The following is a 23,702-nucleotide window of genomic DNA, read 5'->3' on the forward strand; positions in this document are numbered from 1 at the left end:
ATAAAATGACACATAGTTATAAATTACAGCACAAGAGCGATTACAATGGCTTCTATCTTATTTTTATCTGGCGCCATGTCACCTGGTGACGATGGTCATACCACTATTGGGTCTTTCCCCAAGCAGTGACGTTTATCACTGTTAGGATTTATTAACCTAACCGTGAGAAATTAGTAATGTGCACAATACCCCACTAGCCAGTGATTTAAGATAACCACGACTTAATCCCTGTAATTATAACTTTTGAAAATATGGAGTATTGTAAAATATGATTGATAAAAAGAGAATGACTCACTTTGCAGATTTATGCGGGCAGAGTTTAGCCTACTGATAGCCTGATAACCTAATTTAAATAACAATGCACACGAACTAGGTCAGTAACTAATACAGCATTTACGATAACTCACGAGATTAAACCCTCACGACGAATGACAAAGTGCAATACTTAAACATCCATCGAATTGACGACGAATGATGTAACAACTCTCAGTAAAATCATTACTTAGGATGGTAATTGTCTATTAAGGAAACTCTAATTGAGACACCCAAGTAATTTGGCATAAACCCTAAAATTTCCAGAACAATCGGAATCAAGATCAGAGCCCCTAAAACTCGGGGGGGGGGGGGTAAAACCTAGCCAACGATTATCACAATAACTCGTTGTCAAAATTTTAAAATAAAATTCTGTCAAGTCAGCAAGCCTAGTCCCGAACCCAGCTACCCTATAAATAGACTGCTTCCCTTACGGACCGTAAGGGACAAGGCTTACGGTTCGTAAGCGAGGTCCAAAAATTAGTATAAATAGCAGACTTCGGGACTTGAATTCTGTCTTTGGAACGACGAAAAAACTCACTGTGGACGTCGAGTTATAGCAGAAACAATACAATTAACACACACGATTCACGAATCACTGCCGCAATCAGGGTAATAACTCGATCGCTATTACGATTCAACGTCCGATCGATTGTAACTATCCAACGATTGTTTAAGTGCTGCTCAAATTGAGCTTATACTTTGTTATTCATCGTGATTTCGACTTGAATATTTGAGTATTGTCTGAATCCGGACTATGCTTTGTTATTCGTTGTGAATCCGTTGAATTGTTAAGCATTGCACCTTATTAATCGTTGTGAGGGTTTAATCTCGTGAATTGTCGTAACTGCTGTATTAAGTTACTAACCCGTTTGTGTATGCATTGTTGTTTAAATTAGGTTAATCAAAGGCTAATCAGTAGGCTTATACACTGCTCGTTAAATCTGCAATGTGAGTCATTCTCTTTTTTATCAACTATTTTACAAAACTCCAAGTTATTTTTCAAAGTTATAATTACAGGGATTAAGTCTTTGTAATCACCAAATTACAGCCGGTATGTGGGGTTTTTGTATACATTACTTGATAACTGTCACTATTGGACAACGAGTTAGCCAATGAGTGATATGACCATAGTCACAGACACCATCGGGCAAAGAGGCTACCGATGGATGTTCGAGTGAGAAGTACTGTGGGTAGTTGGTTTGATATCAGAAACATTGTAATCGCTCTTAATACTGTAAATTATAACCAATGTGTCATTTTTAGTAAAATAAATGATTCACTCAGTATTTCCCTGCTGACAAAACCTTTTTCAAACATGTTTCAGGTGATCTGTTGTGAGCAAAGAAAAAAGTGTCGTGGAGCACTACAAGTTTAAGAAAAGTGGCTCAATGTAAATAAATAAATAAAGAAACATGTTTTGAGAAATAAAGATTTCCTAGTGAAATCACCTTATTGTAAATTATGGGATTTATCCATGTATTATATAAATGAGCAGTTTTAATATTTAAAGATCCTGTTTTAAAAAGACTTCCACTGTCGCCTAAAATAAATACCACGGGATTTCCTGCCTCACGGCTCTGGACCGAGTCAAATCGGGGCCTAGGGCCGTGACAAATGACAAAGTTAAACCCAATTTGAGCAGCACTTAAACATTCATCGGATAGTTTTAATCGATCGGACATTGAATCGTAGCAGCGATCGAGTTAATACCCGGTATCGTAGCAGTACCTCGCTATTATGAAAGTAAATTTCGAGTTTGGACAGTATAACTTCGTTTTTGAAAGTTGGTTTCGACACCACTGAACAGGCCATGGTCGAATATATTTATAGGTGAAAAAATGCGGTTCACGCGGCCCGCGTGAACCTTAGCTTGACCCTTACGCAGCCCGCGTGGCCGCCTAGTCTACGCGTAGGTTTGATTGGTCACGAGTAGGGTCACCAGATAGTCAACACGTGGTCCCGGATGCTTATCCGGTCAAATTTCAAGTTGACGCGGCCCGCGTAAGCTTCTCTTGTGGCTTACGCGGCCCGCCTGAAACCAGAAAATTGAATTTTCTTGATTTTTAATATGGATTAAGGTTTCAGGGGTCCGGGTTTTCATTTATGGGTTGTTTAGGGACATTTTTGAAGGTCTTTACAGTCGGCTATCGTGGTGGTGGTTGTGGGTCGAAACGAACAGGAACGAAATAATTTATAAACGAACCGAAATGAAATAGTTTAAAATTCTAAAAAATTGATTAATAAAAAATGTTTTAATTTATTTAATGTTTGACACATATTATATTTTAATATAAAACTGGTTAATAAAAATTGTTATAAGTTTATTAATATTTGACACGTAACCGAAACGAAATATTTTATAATTCTATAAAAGTTGATTAATAAAATATGTTATAATTTTATTAATATTTGACACGTATTATATTGTAATTGTTGCAGATATGTCGTCAGACGAGGAGGAGTTTATTGTCGGGGTGGTGCAGTACCAACGCCTGGATTTGATCCGATGGTTGGGGTGATTGTTTGGGATTTCCCTTTATGGACTACCCACATCGGTCTAAGGAGTGTAGACGTTTTACCAGCAGGGGCGAAGGTTTGTTGGTGCCCGGGGGTGCACCCGCCCACCCCAATATTTCGGTTAGAAGTGTATAGGTTCCAATTTTCCGTCCGAAAATTTTAAAATTATATAGGATCCCTCCCCCCCCCCCCCAATTATTTTTCCTAAATATTTATACAATATATAAATTAAAGTAAAGTTTGTTACCACTTTATATATAAGTGATAGTTAGTTTTGTAAATATATTTTAACTCTTATTTGTTTCACCGTAGGTTACCCACCACACAATAAACTTAATCACAAATTTTTATGTCTAAGATCGGGTGTTTTGAATGAATGAAAGTAAATTTCGAGTTTGGACAGTATAACTTCATTTTTGAAAGTTGGTTTCGACACCAGTGAACAGGCCATGGTCGAATCTATTTATAGGTGAAAAATGGGGTTCACGCGGCCCGCGTGAACCTTAGCTTGACCCTTACGCAGCCCGCGTGGCCGCCTAGTCTACGCGTAGGTTTGATTGGTCACGAGTAGGGTCACCAGATAGTCAACACGTGGTCCCGGATGCTTATCCGGTCAAATTTCAAGTTGACGCGGCCCGCGTAAGCTTCTCTTGTGGCTTACGCGGCCCGCCTGAAACCAGAAAATTGATTTTTCTTGATTTTTAATATGGATTAAGGTTTCAGGGGTCCGGGTTATCATTTATGGGTTGTTTAGGGACATTTTTGAAGGTCTTTACATCCTCCCCACCTTAATTAAAATCTCGTCCTCGATATTTATTGAAATAAGTGAGGATATTTTCGCTTCATCTCTGATTCTGGCTCCCAGGTGTATTCGGGTCCTCTTTTAGAATCCCACTTGACTTTGACTAACACGAGTCGTTTGTGTTTGAGAAACTTAATCTTTCTGTCCTCTATATGCAGTGGTTTCTCCATGAATTTCAGAGTTTTCATTTACCTCTACATCTTGAAGAGGTACTACAAAGGATTCGTCAGATAGACATTTCTTGAGGTTGGATACATGAAATACATCATGTACTCCGGCTAACTCTTCTGGTAGTTGTAAACGATAGGCAAACGGTCCTATAAGTTGAATCACTGGAAATGGTCCTATGTACCTTGGACTCAGCTTTCCTTTCTTACCAAACCGTACTACTCCTTTCCAAGGAGAAACTTTCAAGAGTACCTTGTCTCCAACTTGAAACTCTAGTGGCTTGCGTCGATTGTCAACATAGCTCTTTTGGCGATCTCGAGCAGTCTTTAGTCTTTCCTTGATCTGAGTGATCTTGTCGGTGGTTTCTTGCATGATTTCAGGACCTGATAATTGACTTTCTCCTATTTCTGCCCAACAAACTAGAGTTCTACACTTACGTCCGTACAGTGCTTCAAACGGGGCAGCTTCAATGCTTGAATGATAACTATTGTTATAGGAGAATTCGATTAAAGGTAGGTGATCATCCCAGTTTCCACCGAAATCTATCACACATGCCCAAAGCATGTCTTCCAGAGTTTGGATCGTCCTTTCACTTTGCCCGTCTGTTTGAGGATGATATGCCGTACTTAAATTTAGTCGGGTTCTCATTGCTTCCTGGAAACTAGTCCAGAAATGGGAAGTGAAACGACTATCCCTATCTGATACAATGGAGAGTGGAACTCCATGCAAGGATACTACTTCGTCTACATACAACTTGGCTAGCTTTTCCATACTAAAGGTTTCCTTTATGGGTAGAAAATGAGCTGATTTCCTTAATCGATCCACAATTACCCAAATCGCATCATTACCTTTTCTGGTTTTGGGTAACTTAGTAACAAAGTCCATTGTTATGAGTTCCCATTTCCATATAGGCATTTCTAATTGTTGTAGTAGTCCTGAAGGTTTCTGATGTTCTGCCTTTACTTGCGAACAAGTAAGACCCTTAGATACATATTTAGCTATATCCTTTTTCATTCCTATCCACCAGAAATTATTTCTTAAATCTTGGTACATCTTATTATTTCCTGGATGCATGGTATACCTAGATTTATGAGCTTCTTCTAAAATTTTATCTCTTAAATCTCCCTGCTTAGGTACCCAAATTCTTTTCTTATGGAATCTCCAAATTCCATCATTTCCTTGCTCTAACTCTTTTATTCGTCCTTTCATTCCTTCATCATCGTCTTTGATTGTTGTTTCTTGAACTTTCTTTAATTGTTCCATTAAATCCAATTGTAGATTTAATCTAAGAGCACGAACTCGTCGTTGTTTCTCATGATACTTACGACTTAAAGCATCTGTGACTACATTTGTTTTTCCTTCATGATATTGAATATCACAGTCGTAGTCACTTAGGATTTCCATCCATCTCCTTTGTCTCATGTTTAATTCTTTTTGCCCAAATATATACCTTAAACTTTTATGATCCGTATAGGCAGCAAAAATTATGGCTCCTAATTCTAAGTCATGAGTCGTATAATTTTCTTCGTGCTTTTTCAATTGTCTTGAGGCGTACGCAATTACCTTTTTGCATTGCATTAGCACACATCCTAACCCCAGTTTTGAAGCATCACAGTATACTTCAAAATCTTCAGTCCCTTCTGGTAAGGCTAGGATTGGGGCATTTGTTAACTTTTGCTTTAAAATCCTAAAAGCCTCTTCTTGCTTAGGTCCCCATTCAAACTTAACTACTTTACAGGTTAGCTTAGTTAATAGCACGGCTATCGTAGAAAAATCTTTAATGAATCGCCTATAATATCCGGCTAATCCTAGAAAACTTCTAACTTCCGTAGCTGATTGCGGGGCCTTCCATCTGGTGATTGCTTCTATTTTGGAGGGATCTACGTGAATACCTTCATGGTTCACCATGTGTCCTAAAAATTGCACCTCCTGTAGCCAAAATTCACACTTCGAGAAAGCTTTTCCCTTCTTAACAAAGTTAAGAGTGCATGCAGATGCTGACAATGCTCGTCCTGACTTTTGGAATAAATAAGTATATCGTCGATGAAAACAATTACAAATTTATCCAAATACGGTTTACAGATCCTATTCATCATGTCCATGAATGCCGCAGGTGCATTTGTTAATCCGAAGGGCATGACTGTAAACTCGTAATGACCATACCTAGTTCTGAAAGCAGTTTTAGGTATGTCTTCTTCTTGTACTTTTAACTGATGGTATCCGGAGCGTAAGTCTATCTTAGAAAAATACCTAGCTCCCTGGAGTTGATCAAAAAGATCATCAATCCTAGGTAATGGGTATCGATTCTTAATTGTAACCATATTCAATTCTCTATAATCAATACACATTCTCATTGACCCATCTTTCTTTTTTCACAAACAATACTGGTGCTCCCCACGGGGATGAACTAGGTTGTATAAAACCTTTACTTAGTAATTCATCTAATTGCTTTTTCAGTTCTATCATTTCTGTGGGTGCTAACCGATAAGGTGCCTTGGCTATCGGTGAAATTCCCGGAATTAGATGAATCCTGAATTCTACTTCCCTCTCGGGTGGTAATCCAGGTAGTTCTTCTGGGAATACATCGGGGTATTCTGAGACTACTGGGATTTCCTTAAGTTCCTTACTTTTCGTGTTAATGATTACTGAAATCATATACACTACTTCTTGTTTTCTTGAATAACTGGCCAACTTCATTACTGAAATAAATTTCAGTGGCTTTCGTGGTTTATCTCCTGTAATTGAAATTACTTCTTCTGTGGGTGTATGGATTTCTATGGAATTTTTATCACAGAGAATTCGAGCATGGTTGGCTACTAACCAATCGATTCCTAACACCACATCGAATCCGGCTAAATTCATAGGTAACAGGTTTGCAGAAAATTTATAGCCTAAGAGTTCTATCTTTTCTTCTCGCAAAACCTTATCTATGTTAACAGAATTTCCATCTGCTGTTTCGATTATAAAAATCTGCCTAAGGTTGGTTAAGGGTAGATTAAGAGCTTGGCAGAATGAAGTATTTATAAAACTTTGGTTTGCACCAGAGTCAAATAATACTTTTGCATAAATGTTGTGAACTAGGAACGTACCAGCTATTACGTCAGGAATTAGTTCGGCTTCCTGAGTAGTCAACTGAAAGGCTCTTACGTTTTTCTTGGTAGTTCCGTCTGCAGGTTTGACTAATTTTGGACAGTCTGGTCTAAAATGTCCTGCTTCCCCACAATTATAGCAGACCGTGGCTTTCTTCTTCCTGCAATCTTCTTCTTGATGCCCTGGAATTTTATAGAAATTGCAATACCCCTTGCATCTTCCAAAATGCTTTCTTTTACAGGCATTGCAAAATTGAGCAGTGGAAGATTGCCCAGTTCCCCTTTTCCAGAAATTACTACGGTTACCCATACGAAATCCTTGGGTAATCTTTTGGGCTACTTCCTTTTTCCGGTTTTCTTCATTTGTGCGTACCAGTTCGTCAGCTAAGGTGTTAGCTAATTCGCCCGCATCGTCAATAGTGCGAGGTCTCGCAGCTTTAACGATACTACGGATTTCGCCAATCAATCCCCGAATATAGCGGGAAATAAGCACCGGTTCTGGCGAAGCCAGCGTTGGTACCACTCTCGCATACTCGAAGAATGTCGAAGTATACCCACGACAATCTACACCTATCATCCGATGGTTCAGGAATTTATTTGCCATTTGTTCCTTTTCATATTCGGGACAGAATTTTCTTTCCATTAGCTGCTTAAATTCTTCCCAATTCATGGCATAGGCCATATTTCTTACTTTGGCTTGAAGTACCGTATTCCACCATTCTAGCGCCCCTTCTTTAAAAAGATGCGACGCATACATGACCTTGTCTTCATCAGCACATTTACTTATTATAATTACTGCTTCAGTTTTCTCCAAGCAACGCAGCGTCGCAGTCACCCCTTCATTGCCTGCAAATTCAGCTGGTTTACAAGCAAGAAATTCTTTGTAAGTGCAACCAGGCGTTGCAGCTTTCATTTTCTTAGGGAGTGGGGCCTGCCGTGGTCATTATCGTGATTAGTATGGTTGCCGCCTCCATTTACGCTATTACTGAAGTTATCTTCTTGAGTACGTTTACTAGGAATAATTTGTTGAGGTTCAACAGGTTTTTAGGCAGCAGCCAGGATTACTGGAATAGCATTAGCTATTCCTTGAGCAACGATATTCTCGATATCTTGCCTAGTCATAAATTGATTTTCCTGATTTTGCTCAGATTGGTTCACTTCATTAACTGGTTCATTATTAGCAGGTTCCATCTGGTAATTAATATATATATATATAACTTATTAGCATAAAATAATTGATAACCAAATATAACAAGAATAATTGCACATAATCACAAAATTTTACAACACATGTATAGCCAAAATTGTCGATTTCTCGACCTCCATTTCTTTTATATTATATTAGGCATCAGTACATGTTGTTATCTTACACAAGTTTTATTTTTAGTTATTTTACAAGATTTATATTTTTATTACTATTGTTATTATACAAACACAGCCTCCCGACCACACTATCCCTTGTCAGCTGGCATTTTTAGAAGCGACGCTCCCTCTCGTCGTACTTCCAGGAGATTTGCTCTCCCACCTCCCGGATCCTATTCCCTGCATTCACTAGCTCCTCGCCAAAATGGCGGAGTTTAGCTAAGTTTTCATTACTCATTGGTGGGTTTGGTATAGGTTCTGGATCGAACTGAGGGAAAAAGGTAAAAGGGTTATTGAGAAGGTTTTGAAATTGCCAGTCGTTAGTCCACCACTCGTCCATTTCTCCTAAAGGTTGGGTATGGATCAAAGGTTCAGGGATGGCTGGTTCCAAATTGATTGGAAGTTGGGTTTCAGCAGGATAAGGAAAGAGGTTATTATTGATAGGCCTGAGAATATCGCAGCTTGCCATTACGCGATCTAATTCCTCCTGTAGTGGCAATTCCTCAACTTGCCTAGAACTTTCCCCAATTTCCATTTCTACTTGCCTAGCATTTTCCTTAATCTCGATTCCTTTTCCTTTATCAATGGGATTTTCAATTTTGGGAACTTTTCTAGTTGCTGGTTTCCTCCTACGTACTTTCCTCCAACCTACAAATCTTCTCCTTTTCTTAGGCTTTGGTTTCTCCGGAGGTGGAGCTCAAAATTCCATAGGTTCCTCTACATCAGCGATGTAACCAGTAAAGTCTTTGGAAACTTCTACTTTTACGGGATAGAGATTGAGATTCTGAAGGGCTTCAGATAGCTCATTCATGCTGTTTAGCATATATGCAAAATGCACACAAAATGCTAAGTTAAAATTTTATAATAAAATTTCAATGATAAACATTCAAGTATTATTGCATACCGTGTGATTAATTTAATACAAAGGACAACTGAAAATTAAAACATACTAGGGTTTATTGTAAACTTATTTATTTACTGGGTAAAATTTTCTTTTGAGTTTCTGGATGATAAGGGTGCTAATACTGGGTCAGGGTATTGGCAGTTTAAAGGTTAGTGTTTACTGCTACAGTGGATAACATATAGAGATCTGCCCATTTTTCATCTAATTCGTCTTCCCATGGTGGTTTGTTGCCTATTTCATGTGTCTCCTTAGGCATCCTTACTTCTTTTGGTTGTGGCTTCTTTATTTTCTCTTGACTTTTCCTAATAATCAAACTTCTTTTATTAGGAGAAAGTGGTTTTTTAAACTGTGTTTTACGAACAAATATTCCTTCCTCAGTATTTACTGAGTGGTTTGAGGATGATGATCCCTTATCTTTTGGTGCATTATCTAATTGACGATAGATATCTGAAAGTCTTTGCTTACCCATACTGTAAACAAATATTCAAATAATAAAGAGAAAAATGCAATTTGCATCCCTGTGGTATGTCCCAAACATCAACCTGAGCCCCTAAATTAAATTTTTGGTTTTTTGAGCCCCTGACCTTATGAATTCATAACACTTTGAGTCCCTGCCGTCAGTTTGACTATTTGAGGCAGGGGTAAGACCGTCTTTTGGCATATATTAATAACACTTTACGTCCCTATGGTATGAGTGAAATATCAACCTGAGCCCCTAAATTCATTTTTTTGCTTTTTTCTTAAGAAATCTAATAATTCAAATTAACTCTTTTATTTTTAAATAAATGCAATCTAATAATTAACTCTTTTTAAATAAATGCAATTTAATAATTAAATGTATATTATATATAAAAAATTATTAAAGCCTAAACTGTATATTAAATGTAAACTTTTAATACATATAATATAGAGAAAAACATCATACCAACTTCGTAGACTTGACGGAACTTACAGACTCGATAACAAAAGACCGTAACATACAATACAGAGATAAAACATCAAAGATCCACAAGCAATTGTGGATCTTTACTGATGGGTGCACTTCGGAATGTAGCAGATATGAATGAATATAACCTCAGTGTACGTAATTACATATCTGCCACTGGGGTTATATTCACTCATATGAATGAATATAACCCAAGTGGTAGATATGTAATTAGCGAGCTTTGGAATTTCAAGGAAAATCGAAGAGCTACACTGGGGTTATATTCATTCATATCAATCACTTCCTTATGTGCACCGCACCATCTTCTAGGAGGTTGTCAAGTGTTCTCGCCTTCGTAGTTGGTGTTTTGCGTATCTTTACATCCGCAGCCATTCTGTACAACAAAACACATTCAAATGAGGAACACATTCAATCCGAAACTGATCCGATCAGTTCTTAATATGAGGAACCCAAATCATCGAATCAAACCAAAAATCAATATGATGAACACACAAGAATCAAAACCAAAACACATTGAAAACCACTAATCCGATCAGTTCTTAATATGAGGAACCCAAATCATGGAATCAAACCAAAAATCAATATGATGAACCCACAAGAATCAAAACCAAAACACATTGAAAACCTCTGTTTTGATACCCTAAACCCTAAACCCACAAGAATCAAAACCAAAACACATTTAAACCCACATTGAAAACCTCTGTTTTGATACCCTAAACCCTAAACCCATAAGAATCAAAACCAAACACATTCAAACCCACATTGAAAACCTCTGTTTTGATACCCTAAACCCTAAACCCATAAGAATCAAAACCAAAACACATTCAAACCCACATTCAAAACCTCTGTTTTGATACCCTAAACCCTAAACTCACAAGAATCAAAACCAAAACACATTCAAACCCACATTCAAAACCTCTGTTTTGATACCTTAAACCCTAAACCCACAAGAATCAAAACCAAAACACATTCAAACCCACATTCAAAACCTCTGTTGATACATCAAACCCAAAATCAACCCTCTGTTTTTTCAAAATAAACCCAAAATCAACCCTCTGTTTTTTCAAAATCAACCGAAAATCATCGAATGGAACCCAAAATCATCGAATGGAACCCAAAATCAACCCTCTGTTTTTTTCAAAATCAACCCAAAATCATCGAATGGAACCCAAAATCAAACCCAGAATCAACCCTCTGTTTTTTCACAATATAAACACATTCAAATCATCGAATCAAACCAAAAATCAATATGATGATGAAGATGAACCTGATCTGTTCGATGATGAAGATGTTCGATGGTGAAGATGTTCGATGAAGATGATGAAGATGATCTGTTGAAGATGATGATGATGATCGATGAAGATGATGAAGATGATCTGTTGAAAATGATGATGATGATCTTGGGAGTTGGGAGAGATATTGGGAGTTAGGAGAGCTATTGATGATGATAATGAAACTGGTTATCTGGTATTAAGTGTAGATATTAAGGGTGGGGGTATTATGGACTTTTCACAACTGTCAAACGGTAAAACTGACAGAACACTGACGGCAGGGACTCATACTGTTATGAATTTATAAAGTCAGGGGCTCAAAAAACCAAAAATTTAATTTAGGGGCTCAGGTTGATGTTTGAGACATACCACAAGGACGCAAATTGCATTTTTCTCAATAATAAAACATATTATTACAAAAATGGCAATCAGTAAAATTAAGTATTTTCTAAATACTTAATTGGCTTAGATCAGTGGCTCTGATACCACCTTTTCCTGTCACGGCCCCAGCCCCGGTTTGACCCGGTCAGGAGCCGCGGGACAGGAACCCGTGGTATTTAATTGATGCGACAACGGAAGATTTTTAACATGATCTTTTTTTAAAACTTGAAATGTTTGATTATTTTATTTCATAATTCGGAATAAACCCCGTAATTTACAATAGAGGAATTTTACTAGGAAATTCCCTGATTTATTAAAACATGTTTATTTATTTTAACTGAGCCACCTCTTCAAGCTGGTTAGTGCTCCGTAGCACGTTGACTTTGATTTACAGCAGGTCGCCTGAAACATGTTTTAAAAATATTTTTGTCAGCGGGGAAATACTGGTGAATCATTCATTTTGATAAAATGACACATAGTTATAAATTACAGCACAAGAGCGATTACAATGGCTTCTATCTTATTTTTATCTGGCGCCGTGTCACCTGGTGATGATGGTCATACCACTATTGGGTCTTTCCCCAAGTAGTGACGTTTATCATTGTTAGGATTTATTAGCCTAACCGTGAGAAATTAGTAATGTGCACAATACCCCACTAGCCAGTGATTTAAGATAACCATGACTTAATCCCTGTAATTATAACTTCTGAAAATATGGAGTATTGTAAAATATGATTGATAAAAAGAGAATGACTCACTTTGCAGATTTATGCGGGCAGAGTTTAGCCTACTGATTAGCCTGATAACCTAATTTAAATAACAATGCACACGAACTAGGTCAGTAACTAATACAGCATTTACGATAACTCACGAGATTAAACCCTCACGACGAATGACAAAGTGCAATACTTAAACATCCATCGAATTGACGACGAATGACAAACTATAAACCCAATTTGAGCAGCACTTAAACATTTATCGGATAGTTTTAATCGATCGGACATTGAATCGTAGCAGCGATCGAGTTAATACCCGGTATCGTAGCAGTACCTCGCTATTATGAAAGTAAATTTCGAGTTTGGACAGTATAACTTCGTTTTTGAAAGTTGGTTTCGACACCACTGAACAGGCCATGGTCGAATCTATTTATAGGTGAAAAATGGGGTCCACGCGGCCCGCGTGAACCTTAGCTTGACCCTTACGCGGCCCGCGTGGCCGCCTAGTCTACGCCTAGGTTTGATTGGTCACGAGTAGGGTCACCAGATAGTCAACACGTGGTCCCGGATGCTTATCCAGTCAAATTTCAAGTTGACGCGGCCCGCGTAAGCTTCTCTTGTGGCTTACGCGGCCCGCCTGAAACCAGAAAATTGATTTTCTTGATTTTTAATATGGATTAAGGTTTCAGGGGTCCGGGTTTTCATTTATGGGTTGTTTAGGGACATTTTTGAAGGTCTTTACAGTCGGCTATCGTGGTGGTGGTTGTGGGTCGAAACGAATAGGAACGAAATAATTTATAAACGAACCGAAACGAAATAGTTTAAAATTCTAAAAAATTGATTAATAAAAAATGTTGTAATTTAATTAATGTTTGACACATATTATATTTTAATATAAAACTGGTTAATAAAAATTGTTATAAGTTTATTAATATTTGACACGTAACCGAAACGAAATATTTTATAATTCTATAAAAGTTGATTAATAAAATATGTTATAATTTTATTAATATTTGACACGTATTATATTCTAATTGTTGCAGATATGTCGTCAGACGAGGAGGAGTTTATTGTCGGGGGTGGTGCAGTACCAGCGCCTGGATTTGATCCGATGGTTGGGGTGATTGTTCGGGATTTCCCTTTATGGACTACCCACATCGGTCTAGGGAGTGTAGACGTTTTACCAGCAGGGGCGAAGGTTTGTTGGTGCCCGGGGGTGCACCCGCCCACCCCAATATTTCGGTTAGAAGTGTATAGGTTCCGATTTTCCGTCCGGAAATTTTAAAATTATATAGGATCCCTCCCCCCAATTATTTTTCCTAAATATTTATACAATATATAAATTAAAGTAAAGTTTGTTACCACTTTATATATAAGTGATAGTTAGTTTTGTAAATATATTTTAACTCTTATTTGTTTAACCCTAGGTTACCCACCACACAATAAACTTAATCACAAATTTTTATGTCTAAGAACGGGTGTTTTGAATGAATGAAATTTTTTAGTTTTATTTGGACTATTATTATTTGACTTGACCCGAATCGATAGCCGATCCGACCCGAAACATAACGATAGGAAAAAAATTTGGGTCCCATCACTTTACGCCCTCTCGAAACTTTTGGTCAAGCTCCGCCACTGTTTACCAGGTTCCAGCAAATGAGGGTGGGGTAGCCGAGGGAGTTGTCATGGGATGCGTTACGGGAATGCGGGGAAGAGGTGAGGGCTCGGGGTTTTATCAGGGAGAATTGCCCATGGGATCGCATGTTTTTGGAGGCGGCTGCGCCGTCTTATAGGACTATGATGGTGGAGTTTCTCTCCACGTTCTTGTTTCGTCCACGGTCGGCTGACTAACCGAATTTGGATATGGACGATCCAAACCTAGAACCACCGCCTCCTGGGGTATCTTTCTATTTATTCGGGCAACGACATAATATGTCACTGTGTCAGTTTGCTGTTGCCACTGGATTCTATACCGAGGATAAGTTGGTTCAGGACATTTATACCACCGCGATCACAGCTATTCCTCATGATCAGTTACTTGCTACGTGGCCCACCCTCTGTCGTGAACCCTTCGGTAAGAAGGCCCGAGTCTCATTGATTCCTGACCTACCCATTCGTTACCTACCCCGCCGCATTGCCACGTCGATTTCTTCACGTTGCAAAAGAAATGGGTGGATCACGAAGAAGGCCTGTTATATCTTTACTGTTTATTCCACGGGGCCGTCGTGCGGCCTCCATCACTGTCTGGCGGAATACAGCAAACGGCAGTCGCTTAGTTGTTTGTATGGGAGGGCATTCATCACGTGTATTACCCATCATTGCAGCCGGTATTTTCCATTCATCGGGGAGTTTCCATAGTCGGCACCTTTCGAGCATTTGGGTATTAGGTCAATGACAGGGATGCACATAGCGGTGAACTTTCCGGATATTGGGTGTAGGTTTGTTGGTTTGGACTACCAACCGTTTGTACACCAAGCACTGCTGGAGGCCAGGGAGGTGGAGATGCCTCGTGTTGCTGATGTGCCTATTGGAGAGGGAGACATCAAGCCTGAGGTTGACCAGGGGCATCTGCCGGAGCCGCCACACATTCGTCGATGCATTTTTTAATGCGGTGAGGTTGCCTCAGTCCACCCAGCATCTCCTTGAGAGGCTTATGGCGGGTCAGGCCTATATGATGGCAAGCTGGACACAGCAGGGTCGGCAGATGGACTGGATGGAGAATTTGATGGAGTGAGTGATGGCTAGTGAGGCCGAGAGACGTAACCCGGCGGGGTTGGCGGTTCAATCCCCGCCATGTACATGAGTGTATCCGGATATCGGCATGGAGGTAGACCCGTCCGGGACGCAGGCAGGCCCGCCTGCTACGCAGATCCCTATGACAGGTGGTAGTGATGACGACAACGACGACAAAATGGCGTTGGAGTAGTATTTCTATGTTTCGTTTGTGAACTTTATTGTTAAACATTTGTGGGAACTTAATGTTCATTTATTTTGGTTATGTTTTGGGCATGGATGAAGAAATATTTATTTCTTTTTGTTATGTTTAAACATTTGTAAGAACTTGATGAATGTTTGTTTCTTTTTTTTTTTATTTATGCTTAGTTGTTTGCCCTGTGGTTTTTATATAAATGTTTGCACTCGACTTATTAAAAAAACAACATCTTTTTAAAAGCTGAATATTTATAATAATATTAAAAAAACAACATGTTATAAACTTGTTAATTTTTAATAATAACGTTTAAAAAAACAATATTCAATGATTTTGTATTTTTTTTATAATTAAAGGTAACAACCAGAAACCAATATAATCTCAAAAGTAAACATTCACTAGATCACCGAAAATACGGGAGTCACTACATTTGATTACATATCTTGCATAAACTTAAACACTACCAATGACAAATACCAAGACAAAACACAAAAAAAAAATGCAACGGATTATCAAACAGGATTCCCTCTTGCGAACTACCCTTAAAGGATTATCTTCCGATTCTATGACTTGCAATTTATACATTCGAGCATCCTCTTTCAAATCCTTACCTTGGTCTTCAAGCACAACCTTTGAATCCATCAGTCCTTTGATGACCACACATGACCGATTACACAAGGGAAGATCGTGCCACGCAAAGAATTTGCACCTAGAACGCTGAAACGAAACACGAATTAGTGTTTCAAAGTGTAAAAAATAGTGCTTAAAAAGCATACCATTTGAGAGCAAGTGTAAAATTGACGTCCATGATTAGTTTTAGTCCAATATGTTATTAGTACATCTTGCCTACCACATATGCAAAGAACCATTGTGAATGTGAAGATGATGCGGATTATTACAACTTCTCATATGTATTAGAAGTTTAAAAAAAACGTCTATACTCTGCTCATAGGGCAGTGAGAGGCGTATAGATATTCGAATTCTGACACCTTACAAGGTTATACGTTGCGTATAGGGTGATAGGGGTCGTATATACTTACTTTTTCTGAAAAGTTGGCAGAAAGTGTATTTCTATACGCCTCATATTGACCTATGAGCGGCTTATAGAAGATTTATTGCCTTTTATAGCTACAAACAAGTTCCTATCCGGAACTACATACAACAAGGGGTTGTGTACCACAAGAGAGGAACTCTGGACCGCACGATTGTGACAACCCTCACTAAACCAGGTATCCGTACGACTTAATTAACTATTAACTGCTTAATTACTGTGCTTGACTGAGATTACTGATGAACTGCTACTTGACTATTGATACTTGTACATATCTGCATCATACTTTGATTTCCGTCACTACATTATTTACATGTTGTACCCTAGTGACAAACATGATGCACAAAAGCACAGTAGCACTATGAATGGATAACCCATTGAACATGCTGATAAAGCCAGCATCAGGCAAATATTGCCTCTAAAGGCCTGTATGAGCCAGAAATATTTTACTACACCCATAGTGTGTGTAGGGATACAAGGGTTGTAGAACTGCGTCTCTAGGAATAAGATATAATAATTGGATGTGCCTAAAACGTACTCTAAGCACAAAACACAGCACTTTAATTAACATACCAGCTTCTGGCTAACTGATAAAGTGCCAAAACATGAGGAAATATTCCCGACACTTTGTAGAATAAATTATGTCACTAAAAATAATATCAACGACACTTTAAATAATTATTTGACGCTTTATCGGAATAATATCCAACCATACAACCGGACTTTACCCGGGACATAAAAATTTGACAGTGACATTGTTGTCTTTCTCTGATCCAGTTAGGGTCCCCGAATACCCTAACACCCAATATAAATTACTACCTACTAATACACTAAACATAATTTCTAACTAGTTAACTAACTAGTTAACTAACTAGTTACTTAATTATTAGTTGAAAATGAACTAAACCTTTCCCCCTACATGAAAATGGCGGCACAACATGACCCCTTTTTCTCAATTGTCGATTTTCCCATGTGCCCAAAAGATCCATCAATTCCCCATGTAAATTAACTTTGGGATTGTGTGAAGATTTGGATTGTACTAGCACTCACCCTAATTCTTACATCTAGCACCCCCAAAGAACTTACCCATTTACCAAAAACTTTCACATAACACCCCCATGCACAACCGTCCCCACCCATCAAGACTTAGTAAAAATCCTCCCAAAATCCACTACAACAAAAATGGCTTTTTAGGACCTTTTCTGTGGGACGCTTGTAAAAGAGGGTCCTAAAAAACTATTTAATTGGGCTAATGAACTTTTGGAGTCCTTTTATAATACACTCTACTAAACTGGTGTCCTAAAAAACTATTTAATAGGATGGATGATTTTTTGGGGTCCTATTATCATATAATTTAATAGGACACTTAAAATTTAGATCCTAATAAAGTATCTTATAAGACATTTAATTGTTAGTGTCCCATTATGTGGTACTGTATTAAGACACTTGATCATCTGGGGTCGTATTATAACATAACTTAATAGGACACGTTGTAGTTAAGTCATAAATGTTCAGTGTTATAGGACCATTTTTAGTCGAAGTCATATTAGAACTTAACTTAATAGGACACTTGACACTTGGGTCTTATAACTTTAAACTTTATAGGACGCTTAATCATTGTGGTGTTATTATAACAAACCGTAATATGACACTTGATATTTGAGTCATAAAACAATAGTTTTATAGGACACTTATTCGATAGAGTTTTATTTTAATATAACTTAAAAAGACACTTGACACTTGTGTCTTATAAATTTAACCTTTATAGGACGCTTAATCATAGTGGTGTTATTATAATACACTGTAATAGGACACCTGATATTTGAGTCATAAAACATCAGTTTTATAGGACGTTTATTCGCTAGAGTTCTATTATAACATAACTTAATAGGACACTTGACACTAGGGTCTTATAACTTTAACCTTTATAGTACGCTTAATCATTATGGTATTATTATAATACACCGTAATAGGACACTTGATATTTGAGTCATAAAACATAAGTTTTATAGGACGTTTATGTAACATTCGTCAAAAAAGAGTTCCCAAAATCCGACCCGTTTTGAAATTTTTTCGAGTTTTATTTCTCTATAATCTTGGATCCAAATAATCACTGCAATCGGGAGATCTTAGTTACTTATACAAAAATATGTATGTACATTATATTCCAAAACACATATATGTGCACGAATTGGTAAATAATATGTATCCACAATGTATATAAATATATATTGAATTGCTTAAAGATATAAATAAGAACATGGACTCTTATTCAAATAATGAGGACAAATTTAGTAATTATGACAAACTTATAGTACAGGAACTGTTTGTGACATTCATAATATTGGAAAATAGAAGCCGAATACAAAAAAAGGGTGGACGGCGGGATCAAACCCGGGTCTCATCCTACGTCAAGTCGTAACTAGGGCGGTTCACGAGTCGAGCCAAACCGAGCGGACCTTTGCTCATGCTTGGCTCGTTTACAAACCGAATCGAGCGGAGCGGCTCATTTAAAACCGTGCCTCAAATTAAATGAGCATTTTTCGAGCAGTAAATATTCCGAGCGAGCGTCGAGCGAAATTCGAGCGATTTAGACAACCGTGTCGCTCGATTGAAATTCTCTAAGAGAGCTAGTGACAATGTTTGGTCTCAAGTTTTTATGTCTTTAAAAACATGCACGTTTTATGACATAATATTTTTCTTATGAATAACAATGTTGTAGCCGGTGAGGCGATGATCATATTGCATGAACAATTACGTTGAGAGCAGGAGACAATCGGCTTAAGGTAACGACATGAAACATTGAGGCGATGAGCAGCTTGTCGTTTATCGGTTTAGGATTTAACTTTTAGGTTTTAATATTAATTTTTTTATTGGCATGGTTCGGCTAGTACGTATAGATATAGTTGTAAATTTGTATATAGTGGACCAAAATATAATAGAGTGGCATATATAAAACTAGAGTAAATTACAAGTTTTGTCCTTTATGTTTACATCAAATTTCAGGCGTTGTCCTTTTGGCCAAAAGTTTACAGGCGGTGTCCTTTACCTTTCAAAATCTTGCACGTTTTGTCCTTTAAGCTAAACCTGGTTAGAAATCTCAGTTAAAAAATGTCATGTGCAATGCACATGAGGGTAAAATGGTCATTTCTCTCTCAATCCTTTCAATTCCCCATTTATATCCCACACCAACCCCTCACCAACCCATATAAGACTCTGTAAATAACTTTTAGTTAAATCTTTTAACTTAACACGTTGGATCGGTTAGAAGTAAAACAACCCAAATCTATTACAGGTAAATGGCTGCTTGATTTCTTCAAATATATTGCTGCTAAAAACTTTAGATTTTTCTATAATGGATGGTGAGGCGCTGGATTAAGTACCTTGGACATGAAGAAGCTATCCAGCTAATGATGTGGAATAACAGTGATCCTAGTTTTAGTTTGAGGTTTCACTTGAGACTTATCATTCTTTTTTTTTTTAATTTAAATGATCATCTCATCATTTCTTACAAACTATTGCTAGGACTAATAGAGGAAAAGGTTTTACACGATCAGAGCTTGTGTCACGACTTGAAACGTTGAAGGTACACTTGTAATCTGTCAATAAATGTTATGTTGTTTAGTATAATGCCAAATTTTTAATTTTGTAGTGAAACAATAGGTACCCTATGAGCTGTCTCCTCACCTGGACGATTTTATTCGTATCAAGACGGGAATGCAGGTATCTATCTCAGTTGTGCTACTATGAATGCTGTGTAGAAATGAGATTTTGTGCATGTAATTGATGATATTTACAGAGTGTTATAAGAGGGAAGATGAAGAGTTATTGTCCATGAGGTCTGAATTATTGCCTCTTTTCCACAATGGCAGAAAACCATGATCGATTGCAAGATGAAGAAAACCCTAATTTGATGTCATGAATTGAAGAGGATGAATTGAAGAGATGAACTTGGGTTGGGTTGGTGTGGGTTATAAATGGGGAATTAAAAGAGTTGAGATGGAATTACCATTTTACCCTCATGTGCATTGCACATGACATTTTTTAACTGAGATTTCTAACCAGGTTTGGTCTAAAGGACAAAACGTGCAAAATTTTGAAAGATAAAGGACACCTAAACTTTTGGCCAAAAGGACAGCGCCTGAAATTTGATACAAACATAAAGGACAAAACTTGTAATTTACTCATAAAACTATTAATTAATTTATATTTAAGTATATATGTATGTGTAATGTTTGTGTATATATAGGTAGGGATGAGCTCGGTACCGTCCAGTACCGAACCGGTGTGGTATCGAAAATCCCCAAAAGTGGGTACCGGTACCCAATATACCAGGTTCGGTACGGTTCGGTACGGTTCGGTACCGGTACCGGTTCGGTACCGGTATTTGAGGCTAAAAACCGGTAAATACCGGTACCAAACCGGTACCGTACCAGACCGGTACCGAACCAGACCGGTAGCGAAAATGCTAAAAGTCGGTACCAAAAAAGTACCCGGTTCAGTACCGGTACCGGGAACGATTTGCTCATCCCTATATATAGGTGTGTGTGTGTATATATGTATAATTTATATTTGTGTATATATATGTGTATATACATGTTTATATATGTATGTGTATGTATGTATGTATAAATATATACTAATTATTAATTAAAAATAATATTTCGAGCCGAACCGAGCCGATCGAACCTTTGCTCATGCTTGGCTCGTTTACAAACCGAACCGAACCGAGTAGAGCGGCTCGTTTACAACTAGGGGTATAAACGAGTCGAGCGGCTCGTGAGCCACTCGAGATCGGCTCGAGAAAACGCTCGAAACGAGCCGAGCCTTATCGAGCCCGAGCCGAGTTGAGCCTAAAATAAAGCTCATTTGTTTATCGAGCCCGAGCTCGAGCCTCGCATGTGAAGCTCGTTAGGCTCGTCGAGCCTTAGTGTAAACGAGCCGAGTCGAGCCGAGCTTATTCAAACTTGTTTACAATCCGACCACGAACCTAAAAATAAGCTTATTTAGTAAACGAGCCCGAGCCCGAGCTTCAGTTATCGAGCTCGCAAGCCTAAAAGTCTGTTATTTGTATTATTTTTATTTAATATATTAATTAATAGATAATAAACGAGTCGAGCCCGAGCCGAGCTCGAGCTTGAGAAAATACAAACGAGTCGAGCTCGAGCCTTGAAATCAAAGCTCAAATCGACCCGAGCTCTCATAAGTTAATCGAGTTCGAGCTCGAGCCTGGTCAAGCTCGGGCTCGGCCCGGCTCGTTTGCACCCCTATTTACAACCGAGCGTCAAATCGAACGAGCATTTTCCGAGCAACTTCCGAACGAGTGTCAAGCGAGCGACGAGCGAGTAGCGATTTAACCGGCCCTAGTCGTAACACATATACCACTCCACCACTACATGTTAATTCATCAAAACTCATCTTATAATCATTTTAACTTATCATTCCATTTTAACTCTTTTACATTGCCGCCCAAAAACACTTGCCAGCGAACATCTTGGCTATGTTTCCATATATTGATTGATTCCCAGAACGCGTTTCATTCTTGTACCATCACGAATCTGGACACAATCTCCAGCCAAAACCGGTATAATCTTCAATCATTACCATAAATCCCTTACGGAAACTTTGCAAGGTTTCATAACAATATTAGATGCACTTATTCTTTTCGACACCCTCACACAAATACAACCTCTCCCTACCTCTCCCACTCTCTCTCATCACCTGCAACCCGTCGCCGGAGGATTCGGAACTCGCCGGGGCCATCCGAAGTTACGGCGAAGATCGCTTCACTCGTTCTCGGTATACCCTCTACCTTCAATCCATTTGCTTTACCTTCTTTTTATATATATGTATCCAGTAAAGCTGCAACTATATTTAATCGAAAACTAGATGTAATAACAGTGGTCGTTTCATGTTCTGATTGTTGTTCTTTGTTTAAGAACAATGAAGAAGATGACATAATCGTTGCTTGTTTAAATATATTACAGTTTGTAAACTTATAAAAAAAACAAGCATAGTGCTGTTGATTGTTATACTAGAGATAAAACTTGTATAGATTTTAGTGTTAAACTAGTGGTCTAAATTAGTCATGATTTAAACCATTTTTTTTTTCGTTTTTGCTGTTTAGAAAACATAACTAATTAATTAGTAGATTTATTTAATTGGTATAAGTTGTTTATCGAATAATTGTTTATTTTAACTAAAATTTAAGTCGGAGATGAAGTTTTCCTCAAAAGCATTCTAAACTCTACCGAGACTGTAGCAAGAAGAAGGGTCTAGAGCTTGGACCCAAATGATCTAGTTGGTGGTACAGAGATTGAACCAGAATGGTGTGAGGTAAACGTTCAAGTACCAATAAAAAAGATGAAAACTTGGTAAGACCATATGGTTTATTTTCTACAATTCAAGATGTACTGGTGCATCCATCGCATGGCCCTATCCATTCATCTCGGTATGTATTTGTTAAACTTGTGATACAAATAATTTTAATATCATGGAACTTAATGCTTATACATGGATGGTTTATTTGTAGGTAGTCCATGAGGATTGAGGACGCATGATGATTCAAGATTTTATGCTTCTTATTTCTTTAATTGCTTTAATTTCTTTGTTAAATGTTAAGACTTTATGTCAGATAATGTTATAACTTATTTATGGTTAGTGTTTTTGTTATGAACATGCTTATTTGAAATATAATGAAGTTTTATTTCTTTCATTAGTTGATTTTATACAATAACTATTAGGATGTTATATGTTGATGGTCTGTTTATAAAATTGGTTTTATAATCTTATTCGGGATATTAGGACTATTTTCTTGATATTAAAGTAGCTATAACGTTACATCATAAGGGTCCTATAAATTAATTTTTAAGGACGCTTGTATGTGTATCAAAAGAATAAAAATAGGTAATCGCATTTTAGAACATTGTAAAAGTGTCCTAATATGTTCTTTTTAGGACGCTATTTAAGTTGTCTATAGACATATTATGTGACCATAAAATTGGTTTCATAATCTTATTTGGTATATTAGGACCCTTTTCTTGGTACTAAATTAGCTATAATGTTACATCATAAGGGTCCTATTAATTAATTTCTAAGGACGCTTATAAGTGTATCAAAAGATTAAAAGTATGTAAGCACATGTTAGAACATCGTAAAAGTGTCCTAATATGTTTTTATTAGGACACTATTTTGGTTGTTCAAAGACATATTACGCGACCATAAAATTGGTTTCATAATCTTATTTTAGAT

The 23,702-nt window shown here is 37.6% G+C and overlaps 1 long non-coding RNA gene across 1 annotated transcript; it reads left to right on the forward strand.

The window, feature by feature from the left end:
- The first annotated feature begins 21,587 nt into the window (after nucleotides 1-21,587).
- LOC110887250 lies at nucleotides 21,588-23,166 on the forward strand. Its single transcript, XR_002563178.2, has 3 exons — nucleotides 21,588-22,250; nucleotides 22,663-22,902; nucleotides 22,984-23,166. It is a non-coding gene; the product is annotated as an uncharacterized LOC110887250 (long non-coding RNA).
- Nucleotides 23,167-23,702: the final 536 nt, after the last annotated feature.

This window comes from Helianthus annuus, chromosome 11 (genome assembly GCF_002127325.2).
Source record: "Helianthus annuus cultivar XRQ/B chromosome 11, HanXRQr2.0-SUNRISE, whole genome shotgun sequence".
NCBI lineage: Eukaryota > Viridiplantae > Streptophyta > Magnoliopsida > Asterales > Asteraceae > Helianthus > Helianthus annuus.